Raw genomic sequence first — 24,414 nt, forward strand, 5'->3', positions numbered from 1 at the left:
CATCTCCCATCCTCCTCCCCTCTGAGTCTTTATTCTTAGGTTCTAGCCTTTGCACTTGTTCAAGTACAGAGCATCCATGAAATAAACCACTGGAGTGGCCTCGCTCCCCTGTCAGTATGCTCTATAACACATCTGTTGATCATTACTTGCTGCCAAAATAACTTCTCTTTGAGATTTTCCTGCGTTCTGCCCCACACTTGTAAGAGGGGGTGTGTGGTGGTTCCATTCTGTCCCCTGGGGGGATGGTACCCTGTGGAAAAGTAGCTTTCTCATTAAGGTGCAAGATGAAAACTCCATGATACTTCCTATAGAACAGTATTTATTTTTGCTCCTTTCTTCACACTCTCCAGCCACGGGAGTTGAGGGTCTCACTGTTCAATCACTTCAATACCACTGACTTGGAATTAGGGCTGTGGCCAGAGGATTTCAGTGTCTGGCTGTGAAGCTGCTGGGCGTAATGATGGGATCCAAGAATGTCCTTAGACCATGAAGACTGAAGAACACTGAGGCCCACATTAATATGTTTATTGTTTTAAAGCCAGGGACACACTGTTACCTTTAAAATTCTATCTTTATAACATGTGGAAATAGTGAGGACCCTGTTCAGACACAACTCGGATTTAAGAAAGTTGAACAAACTTGCATTAATAAAAAAAAAAATCCTGTATTAAGGAGTTAGGAGTAGCAAATTCCTCCCTTTAACTCATTCAATAAATATTTATTGAGCACCTCCTGTGACCAAAGTACTCTGATGATTCCAAACCAGATTCTTCTTTTCTATTTCAATTAAAGTGTTGAGCAATTGTCACCAGGGAGAAATACCCCCCCCCAGAAAAAAAAGGAAATTCTGAACAAGATTTAGGTATAAAGGAGGTGGAAAGATTTAAAAAAAAAAGTTATCATTCATAATGTAGAATGAGTTTAAATTTTGGAACGCCAAACTGAGTCTTCCATGATGCCCTCCTCCTTAGCCTTTAAGGGATTAATGCTGGAAACATCCTGTGAGCCAGCATTTCCCTCTTGGGCCCAGACTGACTGGAGCCACTTAGCAGGTAGCTACGTCTCTTATTTTGTGCAAAAGATGCATCGTTGGCAATCCATTTCTAGTAAGAGCAAAGAGAGGAAGAGGCCTTCACAAGTTGCACTTGGTATGGGAACTAAAGGGGAAGGAGGGTTTTCACAAATTCGAAGGTAAGAACTGAGGAAGTTGGCAGTGACCAAAATCTTAGCTCAGTGAAAAATCTTTAAGTCCCAGAAATCCTTTCGCCCAAGTAACTCAGGAGAAAGGGAAATCCCCAAGATCTAAGGAACCAGTCCCCCCTCTTCCCTGGCTGGCAAAACTGGGGTTAGAAGTCACCCTGGCTCAGAGCTTTTCTTCTTTTGTTTTTTGTTAAGGGTGATGTTACGGACTAAGAGTAATACTGAGTGTACTAAGAAAGCATTGTCTCTGGGATTTTGGCTTTGCGGGTGATCCCAGGGTGGTATTAAATAAGTTCCCCGAAGAAGTCCTAATTTTTCTCTGGGTTCTTGGATGTAGTAAGAGAAAATGAGAGCTTTCCTTCAGAGCAGCAGCAGATTGTTGATGGATCATCTCGAGGATTAGAAATTTTCTTATGTGAACAGAATCATTCAGGGGGGAAATTGTTAAAATTGAAACCAAGCATAAAGAAGCAAAAGTGTTTCACAGAACCTCCTGCATTTTAGTTCAACTCTGACAGCAAGAAAACAAAACCACACAATCTAAGGCTCACGCCCAGCTCTCTGAAGCCCGGTTTCTGCTAGTTCCTGTGTGGTTTGCCTACAGACTGCTGGGCTGACTGGGGGTAGTTTGGAGGAGGGAGAAAGAAGTAAGGCAGGAGGAGGCACTATTAATGAATCTGTGAACTTGTACCCTGTTTTAGTGTGGTCCTTGGAAGGCAGCACAAGGTGGATCTGTCCTCTGAAATGCAGTCATTTTGATGTTTGACTTCATCTTCCTTCTTGGAAGAGAAGATACTATTAACTCGGTGTCAAAGCCAAGACATAGACTCAACCTCTTCTCTTCAAAAAGGTATGTCATTATACAATATCGGGCCATATACTCTAGAGATCTTGAACGGTTTTATAATTTGCAGAATGTTCTCTATGAGTCAAATGTAATTAAAATTAATCCCATGGTTCTCTAAATATTGCTTTTCATATTTTGGTCCATCCGTGAAGGTCTATAAATCTTTTGCCGTAACAATGCATGTGGGGATGGGATTCAACGTCCAGCAAAGGAGCTTGTTCCTTATCCAGCCAGGCACACAAAATTCTCTGCTAATTGGCTCCTGAGCCATCCCAGGGAGAGACTTTAGACCCATTACAGAGATGAAATTCCGCCTCTCCATAGTCAGCATCGAAACCCAGTTGAGAGTGGTGTGAAGGTCTGGGAAACAATGAATGAAACATTGGCACTGTGGGGCCAGGATTGCTCTCTCTTTTTTTTTTTTTTTTAAAGATTTTATTTATTTATTTGACAGAGAGAGAGAGACAGCAGCGAGAGAGGGAACACAAGCAGGGGGAGTGGGAGAGGAAGAAGCAGGCTCATAGCGGAGGAGCCTGATGTGGGGCTCGATCCCATTACGCCAGGATCACGCCCTGAGCCGAAGGCAGACGCTTAACGACTGAGCCACCCAGGCGCCCCCAGGATTGCTCTCTTACTTACATTTCTACTTCTCTTAGTATTTAGGGTACCTTTACAAAGAACACCACTTTGGATTTCTTTACAAAAAGAGAACTTTTTGTTGAAATAGATTTTGAGAGAGTATTGTCTATCTTCGTCTCTTTATTAATAATTAGCGTCATGTCCCAAAGATGGTGTCCAATTCAGGCTTTGAGCCTGAAGACAGCTCCTTTATGCTCTTTGCCCCAACTATTCCTGAATATGAGGGTTGAGTATACCCACCCAGGACTTCACAACTTAAAAATACCATGTTTATGCACCTGGAATAAGGCCTTGTTAATAAGGTATACGTAACTTAATCTGCACATTACTGAAAATACTCATCCCCAGATAAATTAAGAGGGAAATGTTTAGGATCTAAAAATCCAATGGGAAAGATTGCATGTGCTCATGTTATGTCATCTGAGGGTGGGAATCCTAAAGCTGAAGCATCTTTTGTTCTATACTGCTGCATTTACCATAGACAGATAAGTTCCTTAGTCGGATCCCCCTTTTTCTCTTTCTTATTTTTGGTTTCAGAAAGAACATTTACTATAAGTGAACTCTGCTTGAACAGCCCAGTATAGTTTATGAAACCTCACGTTCATAATATAATTTTAAGGCAAACCTCTTTACAGAAAGATCCACTATTACATTAAGAGCACTATGTAAATATAGAACCATCTAAGTGCATTTAAATTTCAACTTTTAAAAATTATGATTTGTACTCTTTTCGAGAACTTTGTTTTTCTGTGAAGAGAGAAGGCCTGCATCATTGAATAAAACTACCTTTTTAGAGTGGACTTGGAATGTCTCCCGTAGAGTAAACTGTAAGCTTATTTTCCTTAAATTGTAACAGGTTTTATTTTTTTCAAAGACTTATTGAAGCAGAGGGAAGGGATGCTATCGATTTGCTGAATATCGGTTTGAGTAATATCTCTATTGCTAATATGATATCCCTTTGAATATCTTCCACATCTTACATCCTGATGAAAATCCCTTTTATTCTTTTATTTAAGTTGTTCTATGTCTACTTCACAGGGATACTATGAGAATAAATGAGCTCACACAGATATGAAGTGCCTTGGGAAAAAGGCACTATGAAAATGTAAAACTGTGTCATTATTAATTATTTCTTTGGATCTTGATCATTTTCTTTCCACTTTTATACAAAATATAACTCACTTACTGCCTGAAGCCACCTTTTTTAGAACCATTGCCTTCTGGAAGAGTTGAAAATGATCCCCATTCCCCCAAGTTTATTGATTCTCAGAGAATAACACCTGCTGGTGTTGGTGCCTTTTGGCACTCACGCTCAAACTTGAGCAGAACTTGCCTCTTTGCCTAGACCAAGGAAAAATCCACCATTGTCCAAAAATGTGTCATTAAGTGTGATTCCATCAGGAATTCTTAAATAAGTTACAGTTGCTGCTGGATTAGTCCTAGGGCCAGATTCTTCATTTTCAGGCTCTCCTAAAGCAATTTAAACTGTGGTCAAGAATCTTTGTGACCTAAGTTATTTGAATCAAACGATGCAGTTGATTGGCCCCCATTTTGTCCATCCCAAGTATGTGCTAAAGCATATCTTGATCTGCAAAGGAAGACCACAGCCTCATCTATCTCTTTCTTTCCTCTTTTCTGTTCTTTTCTTTTCTTTTCTTTTCTTTCTTTCTTTCTTTCTTTCTTTCTTTCTTTCTTTCTTTCTTTCTTTCCTGCAACCTTTAAATTCTCAGGAACAAAATAAATTTAACGAATAAGCATTTATAAATATTTATTGGGCATTCATTATGTATTGTGCCCTGTATTAGGCACTGAGCACTCTTCAACATTACTATTAGGTTTCAATAAGGTTGAGCCACTAAAAATTCAGTAATTGATTTTTAAAAATTTCTTTTTAAGTGTGCATTCACGGACAAACATTTTAGAGAATTAAACGAAACTATTACTAAGTACTTGAAGATAAAAGTCTCATATGCTCTTCAAAGAAGATGTAAGACATTTTGTGAATAAAATGTCCAAACAAAAAAAAGTTGAAATATTAGTGCAATGAATACCCCTATACTCACCTGTTAGGCTCACCAACCACTATCTTTCTGCCATATTTGTTCTATCTTTGTGTATTTCTTTCTGAACTACTTGAAAGTTACAGACAAAGTGACACGTCACTCCTAAATAATTGAATACACATCTAAGAATAAGGGCATTCTCCTATAGAACCACAACGCCATCATTATACCTAAGAAGACAGATAGTAATTCCTTAATATGATCTAATGTTTAGACCATATTTAACCTTCACCACCTGACCGCCCCCCCAAACTCAGAATCTAGACCTTTAAAAAAAAAAAGAGTAGGATCTAATTTTATAAAGCAAAGCACATTTTTACATTTGGGCTTTTTGTCTTTTTATTTGATAATTGGATTTTTTTTTAAGGGTTAGGCCAGTTATCTTGTATGATGTCCCATGTTCTGGATTTGTTGTTGCCTCATGGTATCATTTAATTTGCTCCCCTATCCCCTGTGTTTCCTGTAAACTCCCAAGTTTGGGCTAAGCATTGATTAGACTTCGAGTGCACGTTCTTTATAAGGTGCTCCATATTGCGTCTCATCAGGAGGCGCAAAATGCCAGGTGGTCCCTGTATTTGTGACTCTCGGTTTGATCATGGCTTGAAGTTGTGTTCTCACTCCAGGGAGCTCTCATTGTGAAGGTACTTTTTCCGCTTTTGCAATTAACAAGCTCTCCGAGGGGGTGACACTTTGGCAATGTGGTAGTACCTTATTTCCCAACAAATGTCACCTAATGGCTTTAGGTGATAATCCTCGCCAAAATCGACTGTTCCATTGGGGATCATATACATTTTTTATACACTTTGAAGAAGGATTAGACATACAAATTCATCACTTTTAGCAGCAATAGCAGATATTACTGAGTGTATAAATTCAGGCAATAACTCCAACAACAATAAGTAACATTTATTGAGTGCTTGCTGTGGGTTTGAGGCCAGTCCTCCAGCTAGTAACTGGGCCAGATGGGACAAGTTAGTCTTTCTGTGCCTTAGTTTCTCAAGCTACAAAACAAGGGTAATAATGGTATCTATCTTATATTGTTTTCGAGACTCAATAGAGATGACCTTTGAACAACGTGGGTTTGACTGTGTGAATCCACTTACACTCGGATTTTTTTCTATAAATACAGTGCAGTATTATAAATATATTTTCCGGGGCGCCTGGGTGGCACAGCAGTTAAGCGTCTGCCTTCGGCTCAGGGTGTGATCCCAGCGTTATGGGATCGAGCCCCACATCAGGCTCCTCCGCTATGAGCCTGCTTCTTCCTCTCCCACTCCCCCTGCTTGTGTTCCCTCTCTCACTGGCTGTCTCTATCTCTGTCGAATAAATAAATAAAATCTTAAAAAATATATATATATATTTTTTCCTTATGATTTTCTCTCTCTCTTTTTAAAGATTTTATTTATTTATTTGAGAGAGAGAGAGAGAATGTGGGGGAGGGGCAGAGGGAGAAGCAGGCTCCCTGCTCAGCTCAATCCCAGGACCCTGGGATCATGACCTGAGCTGAAGGCAGACGCTTAACCGACTGAGCCACCCAGGTGCCCCTTTCCTTATGATTTTCTTAACAACATTTTCTTTTCTCTAGCTTACTTCATTGTAAGAAGACAATATATAACACATAGAACATGCAAAATGGGTGTTAATTGAGTGTTCATGTTATTGGTAAGGCTTCTGGTCAACAGTTGTTTACTAGTAGTTAAGTTTGGGGGGAGTCAAAAGTCATACACTGGTTTCGACTGAACGGGAGTTGGGGGCAGAGGGTGGTGCCCTGACCTGCGCCTTATTCAAGGAGCAACTATAATTTATACATGTAAAGTCCCTAAAATGGTGTCTGTGTTAGTATTATTTGCCCAGCACTGGTCTATTCCTTTATACATGTGAACTCATTTGCTTTTTATAAGGGCCCAGTGAAGTAAGGGCTATGTTATCCTTCTTTTGCAAATGAGGAAGCACAGGTGCAGAGAGGTTAAGAAACTGACACAAGGTCACTTCACTATGTGGTAGAGCCCAGATTTGAACCCAGGCAGTCTGACTCCAGAACGTTCTCTCCGAAGACTCGCACTTGTAGTGAGAAATGACACAAATGGAACTGAATGGGAAGCAGTACCAGGACCTCGGGCCACCACAACCCAGGTTTTAAGTCACTCTAAGTTATGGAAAATCTGTGACCGTTGCTACCAAAATAGATTTTGGGTTTTGTTCATCGGAATGATAGCACTACGTTAAGCACGGATGAGTGCACTCACTGCATTTATATAGCTTGAGGCTCGTATGAGAAACTTGAAACAGAAGATATCACTAGGAACTGAAAAATATAGAACTATGAAGGAATAGGAAGGAAGCAAACAGAAACGAATAAAACAAGAGGGGAATTACGAGTCCTCAGAGCCGTGGGGCAGGAGGTGATATTTTGATATAGTCAAGAGGGAAAAAAAAATTCCTCTCATTTTTCACATTCCTGTAGTGTATTAAGATTTTACCACTAAAATGGAGGAGTATAGCCATTGTCAGATTGATAAAAGACCCCACTGGATTTCTTTATGGGACGATGGATGAGTCTGATGAGTAGGTAACTTCTCTGGTTGGTTATCTCATACACTCAGATATTCCAGAAGTCAGTCTCTGCTTCGGAAACATATAACTGTGTACAGAAAAGGCCTTACTAACCAGTATCCGTCCCTACCCCTTCGTTAGCATTACAAAAGGTTTCCAGTGCTATCTTATCCACTCCCTCAAATTCTGTTACAGAAAGCTCTCAAGTGTAATTTTCTAAATAGAACTAAAAATAAATGAGAAAAAAAATCCTACATTAATAATGTTTTTATGCACTTCGAACACAGTCATTGCTAAATTGGTTCTGCCTTTTTATGTTTTTTAATGAAAAGCAGCCTAATTGATCAATTGGTCATGAATAATACTTTTTCATTTGTTTTTCTCCACACCGCTCAGCCTTCTAGAACCACGGGCATAATGTGGCAGCCTACAAATGGCTTATGATTTGTGTCTTTTGTCTAGTGCTTTATGGGAAAATACTGGAAACAAAGTGCTGAGAACTCAGTAGGAACTCAGTAAATAATAAGTAGATAGTTCTCTTGTTAAATATGACTTTAAAGAAATCTCTTTCAGATAACCAGGAAATATTACTAGCGAAGTACACAAGTAGGAAACAAAAACCCTGGTTGCTTTGTAACTTGAAATTTCTATTTATCATTTTATAGGCCATAGATTTTTAGTCTTTTATGGAGCAAGATGGGAGGTCAGATTAGCTCCCCTCCCCCAAATAAATTTATGTTTTAAAAACACAGGTTATTGAATCAGTAAAGCCAGCAGGAAAATCTCAGCTATACATTCAATACACAAGAACAGTTATATTTTTAATACATCAGCCTTTTAAGTCAATCATAAATATGTTGATATCCATAGCACATAGATTCTTACTGGCAGTCGTGGGGTAGGGGTTGGAGGAAAATGTCAGCCACCCATTTAGGAAGCTCATAGAAGCTATAGAAACTCCCCAGGAGGGGGGGGAAGTGTGCCTGGCTAGCACTCATCCACACACACACTTATGCAAAATTTCCAGTGGTCCATGAGTCCCCTGGAGTCTACCCATGTATCCTTGACAGGAAAGATTTCCTTTATCTGAAGTTATTTCACCCTGAACCTTATAAAGGCTTTCAAAAGAGTTTTCACACATTATCTCATTTGATCTTTGAGGTAGACACACCACATATTTTACTTCTCGTGTTGCAGTGTGGGAAAAGCAAAGCTCAAGAATTTACGTGACTTTCTCAAGGTCATTTTGTTAACGTCCGCCCAGATTTAAGACCAAGGCTGTGAAGTTGATACTCAGGGCTCCTCCTGCTACCCTAGTCTGGGAACTGCGTTCTGAGCACTGCGTTCTGAGCACGCAAGAACCCTTGATGAGCTTCTGGAAATCTGAATTTGGCTGTCCTGGAAACTCCCTGCACAACTCTAAATAAGACATTGTAATCTCTCTGGGCCTCAGTTTCCTTCTTGGTCAGGTGAGAAGTTAGACCGTAGGTACTCGGAAGCCTTTTTGGTTATGTTGCAAATTACTTAATCCCATGGGGTCTGAGAACAGAGAGAAATGACCTTTTCTGTTATAGAGGACAGGACCTTTTACCCTTCCCTGTAGGTCATAAAAGCTGGTGTCCAGTTCGTGATGGGTTCCTTTGCAATGTCCAAATCCTGTTAGAAGATATAAACATAGTAGTGCTTTGGTGAGCTGCTTGCGTGTGGTTCGGCTGGTCGCTTCATCTTCTGCAGGGCTGACTGCCTCACCGTGATTTTGCTCTCTGTGCTCCGCATTAGACAGATATACCACGATTATTTATTATCCACCTTGGGTAGTTTAGAGTGGAAATAAATGAATAACATGGAAATAAATAAAGATGATGGACTTATTTGGGGCTGATAAATCTTGTCCTTCTATGAAGATTATTCCTCTTGAAGGACCTAAACCTTCCATCCGATTTTTCATTATTAAGAGTTATTTCCTTTAATGTCCCTGAAATGTGTTTGGAAATTGGGAGACTCATAAGAGGGCCTGCAAGCTCTGAGCACAGACACCCCAAAAGAGAAAATGATGTGACCAAACCCTTCATTTTGGAAGCTATCTGGAGAATCTTTGGGTCAGCATAATTAGGACGAATTTGTTTCAGATTTATTAAAAGTGTCCATAGCTTATGCCGTCAAGTGCTCAAAATCCAGGACGTAGTCCCAGCTTAATTCTGAGCCTCTCTGGGAAGCTAAAACAGGCAGAAAAATTCTCATGCTCTGTATGTCAGCTGCCAGGTAGAGCCCCAGAACCAAAGGTCTGCCCCGCATGGCAGGAGCCACCCTATTCTTGGCCTTTGGACTAGTCTGAGCCAAAGACTATTGGCAGGGACAGGCTGGCTACTTCCGTAATCAGGCAGGTTGCCACAGATCTTCGTTTGTGATTAATAGCCAGAGATATAAAATTGGGGGCTCTGGTTGCTCCGCTCTTTTGTTTCGTGAATTTTCCAGATGAACTTTAGGCTGGCGAATGGAGCTATAACAACTTCTTAGTTGTTAGAGAAGCATATAATTTGCTCAGTCCCTTGTCAGGTCATTGACTGTGGGAAGAAATACTGTCCACTGATAAGAACAACAGAACATGCACTTAGCTCCTATGTTCTGTGCTCTTTCCTCGGCCTTGTGGATGACTCAGTGGGCTCCATTCCCTCTTCTGTCCTTGAGTGGAACAATACCATTCTTTAACCTACTACACAGGACACTTGGGAAGAAACATGCATTGTTACAAGCACTTTTATATCTTTGATATAATAGAAGTATGCAATATCTCATTTATAAAATGCATAACGTGGTGCTTTCTTTTTTAGCCAAACTCATTTTGTGCACTTCTCTCTCTTAGACCAATATTGTTAAACAGACTACTAATTCACTTTATCAAGTAGATACTGTACGATGTTGTGACTGGACACTGGTTCCCTGTAAATATTCAAATAAACAAAGAGGAAGAAAGTGTGAAGTCAAAAAAAAAAAATCCCCTAGCTGGAGAGAGATTCCCAAGACCTGGAACAAGGCAGACGGAGCTCTTCCATAGTAAACTTTGTGTTGTTGTTGTTGTTGTTTTTGTTTCCAACATGGATACACAGTTTTTATTTTAAAATGCAAGTTGTAGGGAAAAGCGAGATTTACTACACAGCCAACTTTGTCAGCTCAAATTATCTCATAAAGTGAAGGGTCATTTAGGTGCTGTTATCATCAAGAGAGCACACTATAATGCTCTGTCATATAGATGCTATAAAAAATTACCCATTTTTGTTACTTTAATTCATTTTTGGGCTACTGTCTGCAGACATTCCCTCAATCCCTAATTCACGGTACCCAGATGTACTGAGAACACTTAGGGTAATAAAAACAAAACCAAAATGGATCTTTTCCCCCTAAGAAATGTACAATCTATTAGGGAAACAGGACAGATGAAAACTGCAGTGCACAGCTCATGCCAAGGAGATTAACAGAGCAAGTGGAGCAAGGAGGGCTTCCTGGAGGAGGTGCCCCTGCAGGGAAGGGAGGTGGCTTGACAAAGAGACATAACTGCATCCACAAATTTGCATCCTTCACAGAAATCATAGGAGGAATAGGGTCGTCTTTGCTGATGATCTGTTTATTTTCCAAATGCCAAGATTTGAGAAGGCTCCGTGACTTTTTTTTTCCTTGAGGAAATCAACTTCTGCCGCTGGAAATTGCTCCTCAAGCTCTTTTCCCAGATTGCCTGCTTTTCTCTCCCTTCCATTTATGTCCCCCTCTAAGTCTTCTTCTTCAAGCATAAATATCCTTGGTTCTTTTAACCACTTTCCTAAGATGGGATCTTGCATGCTGTCATCATTTTAAGTGCTCACCTCTGACAGACTCCAGTTTAAGGTCCTGCCTGGACCATGGTGCCCAGAATGGGACAGAGCTCTCCAGAATACCATGGAGTTGTTGCCTCTCTTTCTCTATGCCTTATATTTCTATTAACATGGCCCAAGGTTGCATTAACCTTTTTGGCATTCATGTCACAAGGCTGACTCATACTGAAATTGTGGTCAGCTAAAACCCTTGAGTTCCCATGCGTTACTATTAAGCCAGATCGTCCTTATTCTGTACTTATATCATTGATTTAAAAACAAACAACTCTGGGCACAGAGGTTTAAATGTAAAGAAATTTATCCCTATCATACTAAGTCATATCAATAACAACTTATCAAAATATTTCCAAGCAGGGCACCTGGGTGGCTAGGCCAGTTAAGTGTCTGACTTCGGCTCATGTCATGATCCCAGGGGTCTGGAATTCAGACCCATGTCAGGCTCTCTGCTCAGGCAGAGCCTGCTTCTCTCTCTCCCTCTGCCTGCCACTCTTCACACTTGTTCTCTCTCTATCTGTCAAATAAATAAATAAAATCTTAAAAAAAAAAATTTCCAAGCTAGTGAATTAGTTATCCCTCCTAGCAGGTTACTATTTATTTGTGGCTGAGGGCATAGCTAGTCTCATGCTGGACCGAAGAGGTCTCCGTGGGGTCAGGACTTTATTATCTCCTTCCTATCTATAAATTGTCTGCAACCCTGGACAAATCTACATCTTTACACAAACAAGTGAGCCTCGATCTTTCTGGCTATAAAATAGGAACAAGTATAAATGGCCATTTCCTTCCCAAGGATATGCAACAGTGAGTCAGATGTCTGCAAAACTCTCAATAAAAGTTACTCAGAGGCACTATTATGTGAGAGGAGGAAATTTTGTTTCAGGCTCTCAGCAGCTTTTGGAAGATTCGATTATGCTTACCACTGTATGCTATAGTAAATAACATTCATTTTTGCAACTGTTTTAAACCTGTAGCTGAGTGATCTGATTTGGGGTTAGAGTAACATCATGTGATGTCAATACAATGTCAATGAACAATTTGTAATTTGAGTAAACATTATCAGATATATCTGTTTCATTGCAAGGCCTCATTTAACGTGATTCTTCTCTCTCCTTCCCCTCCCCCAGCTGCATCCTCAGCCCTAGCCTCTTCCGTTAGTAAAATAAGGACTACAAAGACCTTGAAGTTTAGGTTTCTGTCAGATCTTTGGAAACCCCTAAAAGTCTTGACAAAGTAGCTTAGCAGTTCATAGATTTTCTTTCCCGGCCAAAGCAAAAAACTCACAGCTAACTTGTATAACTTTTATAACTTCAAGCTAATAGAAATGTCGCATTTCAAAACCCATTCTTGTGAGCAGTTTTGTTCTTATAGAAAGGTTCAGGGAGCATCCACATTTTCCTAATCTGTCATTGTGATGCAAATTTTAATGTTGCTCTCATGATCTTGTAATCCTCAAGACTCAAAGATCCCCACCTCTCCCCCTCCCCAGTGATTTTGACCTAGGGCCTCCCTACTCAACTATTCAACCACCACTCCAGCTGATACTACCCATTACAAATGAGGATCTCAGACCCTGCCTCAAACCTACTGAATTAGAATCTGAACTTTTAAAAGACTCCCCTGGTAATTCTTATGCACACTAAAATATGAGAAGAACCGACCTTAGGTGCAAGGTTTTCATCCCACGTTACCCAGCATCCATCTTGTGTCATAATACAATTCTAAAATTCCATTTGGTGTTAAGAGTTTAGAGTTGTTAGTTAAAATTTTACCGGATTTAAATCTTTATATACACCCAGCTATTTCTCAAAGTCTATATAACTGGCTTCAGTATACTCTTGACTTTCTGAGTTCTTGTAGAACAGGGGTCCTCAGCGGGGAGAGATTTGACATCCCCTCCCTGCCAGGGACATTTGGCAAAGCCTGGAGACATTTTTAGTTGTCACAATTTGGGGTGGGGGGTTCTACTAGCATCTTGTGGGTGGAGGCCTACGGTGCTGCTAAGGACCCTACGACGTATAGGACGGTCCCCACAGCAAAGACTTAACCAGCCTCGAATGTCAATAGTAAAACCGTTGAGAAACCCTGTTACTGAGGTATATAGCTTGTAGAGAAAGGTTCAGAGGTGCACCTCTACATTATAGAACACATTAGGCCGGTGGAGCCTCATGGCATGTCATGATATGACCAAAGAACAGATAGGCTGGCAGTGGCCTGAGTGATGATGGTAAGGACATGGGAGGAAGGGAATGGGGGGATGGTAGGGACATGCAAGGAAGGGAGTGGGGGATCCAGCCACAGGTGAGAGGAGACATCTAGGGCAGATGGTCACCAGTGCTCTGTGCACAGACAGTCAGCTCTAGGGAACAGGGATGGGATTCAGAGACTAGACCCTAGATATGAACTGGGCGGGGAGGGATGGGCTGGAGACACTCAAAGCTTCAGTCCTAGAACAGATACTAGATATGATCCCAAAATCATGTTAGGCCTGGAAAACAAGAAAGGATTTCAGGTGTTAGCCTGGGAGTACACAGTGGATTTCAGGTAAATCCAGTAAAACAAGGACTTAGGAGCAAGACAAAATCCTGTTCGCTGGAACTGGGACACCTCTGAGCCAGGGCAGCAGCAGGGGGTGACCTGATGTAAGGTTAGCCAAGCATTCAGTCACAGTGAACGTCTTAAATCCCTCCCAACTGAGAAAAGGCTTAGTGCTAAGTCTGCGGTATGGTTGACTTGTAGGAAGGGGTCAGGTGCCTCCAGCTATGGAGAAAGGTAGGCGAGAATTCAACCAGGTCCTGACACTGGCTGGTGAAAAATCATGGGGTCAGAACTAGAATAGAGCTTATGAGGTTCTTGGGTCATTTCCCTGCTGTACCATACCTAAATCATTTCAGAAAGATTATCTACTTTTCAACCGTAAAATTTCCAGGGAAAGATTCTTAAAGATTGTGTCGATGCCTTATAATCCAGCTAAGTTGAGCCTTCTTCCCCGTTCCTAACCCCCAATCCTCTTCCTAAGATGTAAGTTGACTCTCTTTCATCCCACCAGGGAGCCTATGTGCTTTCTAACATTCAGTGATGATGAACCACCCCAACGACCTCCAGAATGGCCACACCCAGCCTTCCCCTTTCTGGGGCAAAGAATCTCAATTGCATTAGCACAGCCCCAACCACTTCATCCCTTTGATGTTCTCTGGACCTTCTCCAGGTCCTGCCCGCTTGTGATAGTCACCACCAAAATGTATTTATTAAACATACACTGTGTGCTGGCTGCCCTTTTGACAGTGGAGGGCAGAGAAGAGAGAATCTACAAGAATACACATGGTTTTGTTGGTTTCTATTAGTCTCTCTTTTCTCTCTCGAAGGGGTTGTTGATCTTTGCTGAGTTCATAGTCTAGTTGAAGAGACAGTCCTTAGGCTAAGTGCCATTGTCACATTCTGGTTGTCACAGAAAGCAAATGCTTTCACTGTGAACCTCACCTAAGGACAATAGAGTACACTATCATAGGAAACAGCTCTATGTGAATTTAGCTGTAAATAAAAGTGGAATAAATGCATTTGCTCAGTTCCAGAGAAGGCATTACACTGCCATGTGGGTTTTGTTTCAAATGAGCTGCAAAACAAAGTTCTTTTCCATGGAAAGGGATTTATTCAACTGAATTCACTCACTTTGCTGCAACTGGATTAATTTCATTTCACATCATGTCTCTAAGTAGAAAAGTAAACTGATTTGCATCAGGCTAAATGGATATGTTGATGTATCCAAAGTCAGTAAGGCTTATTCCAACTAGATTACAACAATCACGGTGTCCTGGCTGTTTTAGCTTCTATAAAGTAGTTGCAAAAGTGCATCGAGTCGGTATGTGAAAAGCAGTTTATAAAGTTACCATAGATGGAGATGTTGCAGAAGGAGAGAGAACGTAGATGTGTCAAATGAGATGAGCGTTCCTCCCTTCCTCCAGATTGAACCACTCTCTCACTCTTCAGTGTTATAAAAAAATATTCATTTTATTCTGTACTCGTGTTCCGAAAGTCACCATTTTATATTTTTGAATTGTGCTGCTGGCACTGCTTAAGATGCATACCCAGTCCCACTTATGGCTGAACAGGTATTGACTCTGGGCTTGGTGAGTGCTCAGTAGTGTGCTAAGTACCACCATCTCCCCTCAGCCCCCTGCAGTGGACCACCACCCTACACCCTACACTCACCCCATCTTCTACCTTCTGCATCACTGTCATTTCCAAAACCACGATCCTGTCGTCCCCCTGTGACTCTCAATTGCTATCTCGGGACCCTTTCTTTCATTTCTCCCAAATTGCTGACTTTATCCTGGTGTGCACTTCTAACACAATAAGGCTGCTAGTGGAAATTTTTCTGATTTCTATAGCTAGTAGTTTCTCTAAGTAGTAGTTACTTTCAAAGGAAATAGCTTGCGGAGATGAGCCTGTGGTGTCACGGGGCTGTTATATGGATCAAATGTAATCATGTGTATAAAAAAAAAAGCCATTTATAAATTGTAACATGCTCTCCAAAGGTAAATTATGACTGTATTACATGATTTGAGGGTTTAAAAAGCAGCTGGATGATATATAAAAATTCAGTAAGACTTAGTAGCAACTCGGTAGCTGGAAAAGGAAATGAGAGAATTTAGAGCATTGACCCCTCCATCAGTAAGCTAGAGGCCCTCAACGTTTTTTTCCAGCCAGAGCATACCCATTTCATTGAGAACATACACTTGGTTTCAAGGACCACATGTGCTCCACATTCTGGAATAAGGCCTTCCCTCTTCCTCGAGCTTCCCCATCCCCCAGATAGGGACCTTCCTAAATCCAAGGGGCTAGCCCCAAACCTACCCCCTCCTCAGACAGAATTAATCTCTTTCTCCCCAGCACTCATGTCAGCCTTATGTTAGAATTATTTATGTAGGCATCAGTCCCCTCGAATGGGGTGTGATGTGCTGAAGGGCAGAGGCCCTGCTAGCATCTGCCAGGCCCTCTGCTCCCCCACCAGTAACAGCTCAAGGTGGAGTGGCCCAGAGGAGAGAAGAGAATTCCATGCACCAAAAATGGCCTCCAAAAAGGTTTTATCCCCAGGGGCTGGTCTCAGACACAGAAAGGTTTTTACTTGAGCAACTTTTGGACCCCTCTGAAATAGAACAGGGTCTGTTATAAAGACTCATAAAAACTCTAGGAGTGGTGGGTATACATACAGTCCTTTTCTTCTTCTCTGTACTTTTCTGTACATTTGAAAATTCTATTTAAAGGTTACTGTGTTAAGTCACTTTTATTGTCACTTGATTTTCAGCCCTAAAATTTCCCTGTAATTTAAATTATAAAAATCATCCTTCAGTTTCCCAGCTTAGTTGTGTTTTATCTCCTGAACATGGTCCCCCTGAAATGGTTACTTCTTAGACTGTGATTCACACAACGCCAGATTGCATCGCACCCTTATTGAAAGGACCTCCTTGTGCAGAGTGGGGGGCTCTTGGAGGATGAAAAACACCACTTTTTAGCACATTAAAAAAAAATCCTTGAGCTGTTTTGTTATTTTAATACTTTATCTTTGGCAGAGCAGAAAGTCTTTTTTAGGAATCTTCTCTAAAACGATTAACCATACGACCATTGCCAAATACATAATAGGTGCTCAATAAATATCTTTAAAATGGGTTAAAATACTACGCATTTTAAGTGAAAGATAACATCAGTCATTTAAAACAGAAAGCAATGGGTATAGTTTCCAGTTGTTCCTCTTTTGTGCTCATTAGAAATCATAGAAAAATGGGAAGATGGGGAAAATTTCTGACACTGTTATGGAAACTGCATTGACGAGAGCAGATTGTAATTTTGTGTTTAGTGGTTTGATGCACAATTATTCGAGGGATTTATTGTCATCGTGGTTTAAAGCCGTGTTGTTACCATAATAGAAGATTGGCCCGGGGCCCTCATCTGATACCAACGCTCTAGCATCACCTCTGCTTTTTCATCCGCAGTCCACACCCCCTCCCTTCTCAAACTCTGTGCTGCAGCCTTGGCACAGACCCCTAACCTAAAACTCCAGCCAACTCCTTAACAACACACTTTCTCCCCTTCACCTGCCAGATGCTTCTTGTTCTCAGACACTGCTCCCTGAAATCAGGAGCTTTCGATGAGTTAAAAAGGGAAATATAGAATTACCTAGCCCGACCAGTGTTTTAAGTGTTCTTGTAGACTTAATGAGAGCTCTTGTACAAAACCACTTGAACTCTTTCTTAAGATATGCTCATTTTTTTTTTCTCTCTTGATTGAACTGTTGACCTTCTGGATATAGGACTAGTTATTACCTCAAGTATGTTTGGAACTACTCTTGCCCGAACCATTCTAAAATGTAATTAGCATTAAGACATTATCGCAGGAGCACATCCCCTTGGGCTGGGATCTCATTAGACAGCACAAACCGAACAGAATATTGTACCTGCTCTACGCTCAGAGGAAAAATCTCTAAGAAAAATCTGTGGCCCTGGGGGAAAGTTAAAACTGGTGATTTCGTGAGCCCTCTTTTGCTCGTTTATTTGATTTGTCTAAGGATCCAAACTGAGCAAGGATTGTGGTTCTTCTGTTTGAAAAATGAAAGCAACTCTTTTCTCAGAACTCTGCATGTGTAATGTGGCTGTTCTCACAGCTCCGGGTCAACCAAAACCTAAATAATCCAGTTTAGAGCTCTAGCTCTTCCCCCTAAGAAATGCATCTCACTTTGAGGCCCAGTGCCATTTACCCTGGGAGCAACAGATGTGATAGAGAATGAATATTCTCCAGGAGGTAGTGGACCAAGATGGGGAAACTGAGGCCTGAGCAGGTATGATATAACTCATGGATTATTCATGCTCCTTTTTGAACATGCCCCATCTCTTCCACCGTAGAAGCCTTTCATTTTCTGAGTTGAAAACCACTTCAGGCTGCCTGCTCATTTATTTCAATATGTGTTCCTAACTCTTGGACCAATCCCAACTGTTATGAAACCGTCTATGAATAATAATGAAGCTCTTCATTTCTGGGGTCCCAAAGGTTATCATTTCTAGTTCATTGCGGGGCATGTTGGATGCCCCAGTTGATCCCTAAATGCTTGGAACCTTCAGGAGAAAGCTTGCCTGTTCTGCCATTCACCTCCTTTATAAGTCTATAATGTGTTTTAATGTGCAGAGATATGTCATATAAACAGTAATTTCTCATTATTATCACAACATTTTTCCTTAATTGCAAAACTATATCTGACCCGAATTTATTCTTGTCATGGCTTGCGTGCACAAGCAGTCTCGTTTGTCTCTACGATATATTAATAATGTATTAATTAGCTTCCCAGTACTGCCCAAACAAGGAACAGAAAGGATTTATCTAAATCATGAAACATGAAATGAAGCTAACACTTTGTTAATTATATTTTAAGGGCAGTCTCAGCATTAGGTAGCAGAATGAAATTTAGGCCTAATTTTTGAGAGAAAATAACAGAAAACAGCACTCAATTAAAAAAACATTTGTTTAGTGCCTACTGTGCATAAAGTCTGAGAGGCAAAAGAGGCTGAGACAAATATAATTGGCCCATTTAGTTCTAGAGTCATAGTTAAAAGGCAATATAAAGGGCAAGGTAATATAAGTATTTTTATTTAGTGTTAATTAGCTTAAATATATTAGATTGAACCATATGAAATTGACAATGTCTGACCACTTTTCACCAAAAGAAGTGGCAGTTTCATATAATTCAACCTAATATCAATGTACTCTTAAACTGCACCTCCTAAAACATTATATTGTTCATTTTCTTTCTATTTTCTCAAATTATTCATTTCAAGTTGAAGCTGTCGTTATTAGAAAATCAGTACAAGGTAAATACAGGTCAGAGATTTGACTCCTGTTTTTTATATTTATTTTTGTAAACTCAAAATTAACATATACTTTGCAGCTCTAAAATGTCTGATTATATTAGGTATTTTTCTTTATTTGATTGAGAGTCACAGACCCTGCTACCTGTCCCTCAATTCCTATACTCAATTTTTCATGCCATTCCCATTGTGATCTTCATGCAAAACCATCGTCTCCGTTCCCTTCTTTTCTGCAGAGATAGATGTTTGATTGCAGAACACTCTGCTTTTTTGAAATATTTCTCTGTAGGAGATTAAATCTAACGTCTAGTCTGCCCCCAAATTACAGGTTACTGAGAAGTCAGAACAGGTTGCCATACATGTATTCCACTAAATCCATTTTTTTAATTCCTTCAACATTTAACAAATTTAACAACATTTAACCAAGTACCTATTTTGCACAAGCATTGGAATTGGTTCTCTGCCAAATATGAAGTCATGTGAACAAAGATGTATGCATTAATATGAATGCAAATTCCATGCTACCCAAATATCAGGCACTGCTCCAAGCACTTGACACATACTCATCTATTTAACCCTAACCAGTGGGGTAGGTACCATTTTCCTATCCATTTTAAAGGTGAGGAAACTGAGACTGGAAAGGTTAAGTGAGCTTCTAGAACCCAAACACTTAACCGAGTCACCAATAATCTATCTAGTCATTGTGGGGGACACATGGTTAAAAAGCAAGTGCTTCTCCCAGCCTCTGGACTCAAAGTCTGACAAATTTGCAGTATCTGCTTATGCCCTAAAATAGTAAGTACCAACCCAGGCCGATTTGTGTATAATGTCAGAAAACATTGTCTCCCTGGGTCTCCTTCCTCTCAAGACACTAAAACATGCCTCCTTGAGGCCCTCAGTACACACCGGGACATGCACGCTGACCTACGCATTCTTGCAGAGTCACATCTTAACCCAAATCTTATCGCAACCCTGCCAAAGGCCAGGCACTATCAAAAAAATGTTCACTCATCTTCTTCCCGTTAGGCCCCATGTGTGAACACTGATAACAGATCTAAATTCGAAGAAAATCAACAGAAGTCATCTCAGTCAACCTGAAAAGTGTAGTGACTCATTCACACCCTTTCACAGGGCTCCTACTGGGCTGCCCTGGTTCCCCCAAACCAGCCTCCGGCCTCCTGCAGCCAGGCGAGCGCAGCACGGGGCTTGATCACCAGGAGCCTTGACTTCCTGGTGCTAGGCATCTGAGCTGCTCAGCCAGCTGCCCCTGTTCTGTGCTGACGATGGCCCCACTGCTTATGTCCCCAGGGCAGGCTGAACAAGGTTGCCTTGGAAAAAAATAACAGGGAAGAAGATGCTGACTTTTCTGCCCCTGAGAGCATATTCCTTCACTCTGGAGCTAAAGTCATAACATCTAAATTTGACTCGACTTATGTCTGCTCTTATAAACAGTGCATGTAGACTGCTGAAACCAAAATAATTCAACATCTCATTAGAAAGACAGGAGGTGGTAGGCCAACTCACTAGAACAAAGAAAAGAAAAGCATGTTTTCGAATTTCACCACATGTACACACACACACACACGCGCGCGCACACGCACACACGCTGTTGTAGTGAAGCCCATGAGACAGCAAGTGGCCCTGAAAATGAAGGAAGGGCCGTTTACGTATTCAACGATTTTTCTTTTCTTTTTTTTTTTTTAAAGACCTTTTATTTATTTATAAGACAGAGATAGAGACAGGCAGCGAGAGAGGGAACACAAGCAGGGGGAGTGGGAGAGGAAGAAGCAGGCTCATAGCAGAGGAGCCTGACGTGGGGCTAGATCCCATAACGCAGGGATCAGGCCCTGAGCCGAAGGCAGACGACGCTCAACCGCTCTGCCACCCAGGCGCCCCTTGTTCAAATTTAAATGAGCCGCAGGAGCTTAACTGAGCTAAGCTTCAGGTCTCCATCCTGAGAGGAAGGTGAGCAGAGTAGGTGAGAGCAAGGGCTCAGAGGCCAGACAGCCCCCGCTGGGATCTCAGCTCCACCATCTTCCAGCTGCAGGGCCCCGGGAGTTACTTAACCATCAGTAATGGTGCCTCCACTTTCTCACCGGTAAACGGGGAGTAATACAACTGAAACTAACCTGCAGGGATTTGTTGGGGGGATTGGGGGGAAATAACAAATGGGGAAAGGTTTAGAACAATGCCTGCCTCTGAGTAAGCCCTCCACACATGCCAGTTATTTGTAAGAGTAACTTGAAGTGAGTTCCTGTAACCCACTTGAAATTGAGTTCATTTTTGTTTTTGACTTAAATTTTGTAGCGCCGCGATCTCATTTTTTTCCTTCTTTTGTGTGCTTGCAAAAGGGGGATGTTTAGCTGTCCTTGGAATACAATCTATCCTTTCATTGAGAACCATTATTAAGTCTCTTCAAGTTTCTCTCCTGCAGTAACTGATCCAGATTGCTTAATTATTCTGCTTTACATGTTTTAATCATTTATTTGAACTTCTCAACCATCCAGAGTTAGTACACATAGCAATATCATCTAGGAAACATTGAATTTGAAATTATCATCTGCAGTCCATGAGCTCAAATGTTTAAAAGCCATTGTTCGGAGTTCTTCACCATATTGGTCAGCAGGCTTTCCTCTGCTATTCTGCCACAGTCCCCTCGTTTCCGACTGCATAGCTCAGCACAAGACAAAACAGAGGAGACCGTAGGTCATTCACTCATTCATCCAGTATTTATCGGGGGCCTACTATAGGCCGGGCACTGTGCTGTGTGATAAAATTACAAACAAGACACTCCCTACTTGGAGGAGTTTACAGCTTGGGAGGGAAGACACAGAAGTAAACGAACCATTGCCAAAATCTTCCATGAGGTGCTGTCCTTGATGTGAGAAGGGAGAAGGGAGGGAGAACTCAGCTCTACTTGGTGGGTCTGGGAAGGTTATACAGAGAGGGTGACTTTGGAACCACATTAATGGGTGGCAAGGATTGGGGTGAAGGAGGAGGAGAGTCTTCAAGGAAGAAAGGGCACCTAGGAACAATCAGCACGTCACGTTGCCAGAGAACCTTCCATGGTGCTGTTATGACTGGGGCCTGGGGTCTAGGAAAGATGTAGAGACATAAGGCTGCCCATCCTTTTGAAAATCAGCAGGGAATGTCAATGTCACATGTAAAGAGCAATATATGTATTCCTTACTAGTTATTTTTTAAATACCCCTTTATATATGACATATATGAACTAAGATAATATTCATGGCCGAGTCTTCTTTTTTTTTTTTAAGATTTTATTTATTTATTTGACAGAGAGAGAGAGCACAAGCAGGGGGGTAGTGTCAAACGGGGAGGGAGAAGCAGGCTCCCTGCTGAGCAGTGAGCCCGATGCAGAGCTCCATCCCAGGACCCCAGGATCATGACCTGAGCCAAAGGCAGACACTTAACTGACTGAGCCACCCAGGTGCCCCTTCATCTTTAATTTTCTAGAAATTACTTTTTCAAGTACAAAAAGATGTTCGCATCATTTCCATATTCATGCCTGACATCCTATGTATCTACTTCCTTGTTAACTTATTTATTATCTATCTCCCCTTACTAGGAGATAATCTCCATGAGATCAGGGACTTTGCCTCCTTTGTTCAAATTTGCATCCCCAGCACCTAAAACAGTGTTTGACTCATGACAGGTACTCAATAAATATTTGTGGAATAAATGAATGAATTTTCATGTGGGTAAAAAGAAACAGTCATACCTTTACTAATGGGGGGGGGAAGAAGGAAAGAAACCTGGACTTAAAACAGTTTTTCATGAACAGATCCAATTTGCAAAAATGGAACTGAAGTTTTGAAAGCTATTTTTCTTCCTGAAGCTCTGCTTCTGGGAAAATCACAGCTGCCAGCTTCGATGGTGGCTTTAACTGCCCAGTTACAAATCCTGCACAGTTGTACATATTGGCAGAGCTCGGCTTCCTTAAATGCTCTTGGATCAGTCAGGACATGGTGATTTTCCGTATTGATTTAGTGCCAGTTCCTCTTCTGTGAAAAATCCCGTGTGCTGCTCAACGGAACACACACAATAAAAACTGAACACTGGGGGCCAAAAATTAAGTAAGTCACTCACCCTCCTCTTCAGTCATGTGATGTTAAACCATTTCTACTTTCGAGCTAGAGTGCTCATTCTCCCCTTTAAATTTAGCAGAGTGATTATTCCTCCTGGTGGAAAGTACATATGCTCCTTTTGATCTGTGCAGTAGCTCATCCTGGATGAACTGGAAGCTCTGGAGGAGGGCCTCTAAAATATTGTTTAGGAATCGTCGGAGAAATGTTTCACATTCTTTTTACTCCAGAATGGTTACAGCAAACCACTCTCTCTGAGGTTCCCATTTTCCTAGAAGTCGGAAAAAGAACTTTGGGCCACAGCACTATGATGACACAACAATAATTCTACTTCCCGTGGATTTTACTCCGTGGTCTCCTAGAGGCTACAGTGGAGGAAAGGCATCGTCAGCAATTATTTACCATGAGCAGGATACTGAGCTAGGTTCACAGACTACAAAGAGGGGTGAGGCTTGGTTCCTAGCCTCTGGAGCTTACAAATTAGCTGGAGAAGCAAGACAAAAACCACAAAGTGAAATTCATAGTCACTAATGAACAACACAGTAAGTGCCGCACAGGATGCCGGAGAGGATGGGGTAGCCGGACAGCCTTCCTAGAAGAGATGGTCTTGAATTTGAGTTGGACCTTTAGTGGGGGGCTGGAGGGAGAAAAGACAGAGCAGTAGGAATCTTCATGGACGTCATTGCCTGGGGTCCCACCTGGCTGACGTGGAAGTTTGGCCGGTAGGGTGGGAGATAGATTGAGGATGACCTTGAGTGTCACTCTAAGAACTCAGGGCTTGAGTCTATAAGTAAAGAGGAATCAGTAAGAGTTTTTGAGCAGAAAGGATATAAGCTCAGCAGTGCTTTAGAGAAATGTAATCAAGCAGTGATCCGTGCTTTGAATTGAATTGGGGGTTCTTCAGCATTGAGATAAGGAGACCCTGACCCAGGCTGGGGACAGGAGGATATCTCCATCATGCGGCATGTTCTGGTGAAGACTTCTTAAGGGCTTCTGCTGAACTGCATTCAGTATTCCTGCCTAGGCCTGTGCTGGAAGACGGTGACTCTGTGACACCATGTGCCACTCAGGAGTGGCCTCATGCCTTCAGAGCCCCACAGTTTTCACAGGGGACAGGCCCAGGTGTGGTCTGCACACAAACCTCAGAGACTCTAGGCAGCTTACCATAGAGAAGCCAGGAAGGGTCCTAGAGCCCGCAGAGTCCACGTCCTCAGTTTACTCTTACAGAAGGCAGCCCTTGCTCGGGTTCACACGGTTCATCAGTGACAGGTGCAGTGACTAGCAGCACGTCGGCAG

General features: G+C 41.6%; 1 protein-coding gene across 2 annotated transcripts in view; it reads left to right on the plus strand.

Annotated features, from left to right (window-relative positions):
* The first annotated feature begins 1,730 nt into the window (after positions 1-1,730).
* Positions 1,731-24,414, plus strand: part of GRAP2 (GRB2 related adaptor protein 2) — a 63,515-nt gene continuing 40,831 nt past the window's right edge. Inside the window, exon 1 of one of the 2 annotated variants that reach the window (XM_034643608.1) lies at positions 1,731-2,050. The gene's annotated coding sequence lies outside the window, so the exon portion shown is untranslated. The remainder of the gene's footprint in view (positions 2,051-24,414) is intronic. The other variant, XM_002914589.4, reaches the window with a different exon arrangement.

This window comes from Ailuropoda melanoleuca, chromosome 15 (genome assembly GCF_002007445.2).
Source record: "Ailuropoda melanoleuca isolate Jingjing chromosome 15, ASM200744v2, whole genome shotgun sequence".
Classification (NCBI taxonomy): Eukaryota; Metazoa; Chordata; class Mammalia; order Carnivora; family Ursidae; genus Ailuropoda; species Ailuropoda melanoleuca.